The sequence below is a fragment of the Mesitornis unicolor genome, unplaced genomic scaffold (assembly GCF_000695765.1).
Source record: "Mesitornis unicolor isolate BGI_N332 unplaced genomic scaffold, ASM69576v1 scaffold14950, whole genome shotgun sequence".
NCBI classification, from domain to species: domain Eukaryota; kingdom Metazoa; phylum Chordata; class Aves; order Mesitornithiformes; family Mesitornithidae; genus Mesitornis; species Mesitornis unicolor.
The window spans coordinates 22,724-24,897 of NW_010159064.1; positions in this window are offsets into that span (position 1 = coordinate 22,724).

Below are 2,174 nucleotides of genomic sequence, written 5' to 3' on the forward strand. Positions count from 1 at the left end.
CGGGCGCTGCCTGCAGCTCCGCGGCGGGGAAGGATGGGACGGTTTTGGCCAAGGACTGAGCCCGGCGCTTCTCCGTATGTTACTTTTTTGGTTTGTTTTGGGGTATTTTTTCCTCCTCTCTGCTTTATTTTGATAGTTTTAGCTCGGCTGATTCCCGGCACTTTGCAGACTCCCTCCCTCCGCTTCCATCCAGCTCTGCTCTCTCTCCGCTCTCCCCTGCTCTTAATTTTCTACCCTTTCCCCATCATTTGGGTGGGGAACACATGCCCTGCAACCTAACGCTCGTGTCCTGCCTGTCCTGCTGATGGTAAGAGGCACAACATCCCTATTTGGCATCCGTTTGTGCACGCTTTGCAGCCATAAATCACCCCCCCCATCGCACGGGGCAGGGCAAATGCATCTCCAGGGATTTTGGGATATAAACCGTTGATGTTTTAGCTTTTTCCTGATGGAAACCTCCATGTGCTTTTGGACCTTCTGGCCAGTCCCCACCCCGAACCTCCTCCCCATCTCAGGCCACCAAAGGCATTTTCCTAAAGTGGGGAGAAGGAGATGCTTTGGAGTCTGGTTTTCTGTCTCATTCTTCTCTTGGTCCCTTGGGTTAAGTTAAATTCTGGGGTCTGCAGCTGCTTGCTTTTAGAGCGCCAGGCTTAGGTGGTGCATGCTCATGCATCACGAGTTGGTCTTTAAAGAGCAGGCAGAGATCGGTGCCCGTAGGAGCTCACCCCAGCAGAAGATGAGGTTTTGCAGCTGGTGTCTCTCAGCCACGGACAAAAGGTCCATTGATAAGATCGTGCTCTTTGTAAGGTGCTTTTGTGTTGTTTTTTAAAATAATATCCAAGGATAAGAGCACACTTTTTGTCCTTGCACCTCGCTGAGGATCCCTTTTCTCCTGCACGGGGAAACTGAGGCACAGGGAGGGCAGTGGCTTGGCAGCACCAGCAGGAGCTGAATCTGCTCCTTGGTGGCCTCATCTTCTTGGCCAACCAGGCCTTTCTTGAGAGAAAACTCTCCTGCTGGCTACCAAACACACAGGATGCTCCTCTGGGGTGGGATCTCCTTCTCCAACTCATCTTCAACATCTTCTCCAACTCCTCTCCAACTCTCCTTCTCCCCCATCAGCACCTCGAGGTCCTCAGATGAACCTCACATAGAGATGCTGTTGCATTTCCATGGCCTTTATGGGTCCCATCCTCATTAAAACCCTGCAGTCTTCCATGTGGTTGATGGGTGACCCTTAGCTACATCCCTCCTATCTCCAGATCACTGGTACAGCCGTAGGAAATCTGGTTGCAAGCAGCGTTTGTCCAAGGGATCCCCTGAGAAGGGGGGCTGGAAGGACCCTCCTGGTCCATGCAGTGCCCCATGCATGGTAAGCAAGCATTTCTTTCACACACCCTGGAGGCTGCATCTCTTCCCATCCCAAAATGCCCCTTCCATCTATACCAAGCACAGGAGCTTGGCTTCATTTACTTAAGCTGTGCTTAATGGAAGAGAGCCGCGTCCTTTCCCAGCAGAGTGGACACCCCCATACCCCAGCCAGAGGGAAACGAGAGTCCCTGGAGTCTTAGGAGGCCACAGGCACCTTCTCCTTTCACCCAAATTACCTTGAAATGCCACAGGAGGGCAATCTGTCCTCTGTCCAACGCCTCCTTAGAAAGTCGAAGGAAGGAAATCCAAAGTAAACGTGGCTCAAGTGAGTCACGGGCGGGTGGGAACGGGGGAAAGGGGCATTTCACTGATGAGGAATCTGCGCCTTGTGCTATGAGAGCTATTTCTGAGACAATCCTTGGTGGTTGTCCAAGGCTGAAATACCAGAAGACTTTTTTTCGGTGTGTGTCAGAAGAAACTTCTTCTCAGTGAGGGTGACAGAGCACTGGAACAGGCTGCCCAGAGAGGTTGTGGAGTCTCCTTCTCTGGAGACATTCAAAACCCGCCTGGACGCCTTCCTGTGCAACCTCATCTAGGCGTTCCTGCTCCGGCAGGGGGATTGGACTAGATGATCTTTTGAGGTCCCTTCCAATCCCTAACGTTCTGTGATTCTGTGATTCTGTGATTCTGAAACCCCTCCTTCCCCTGTGGATCGTGGTGTACACCGTATTTCTGCAGGTCCCAGCCCTGCAGAGGACTCTCCTCTCTCGTAATTTATGGCTTCTTCGGAGCTCGTCCACCCA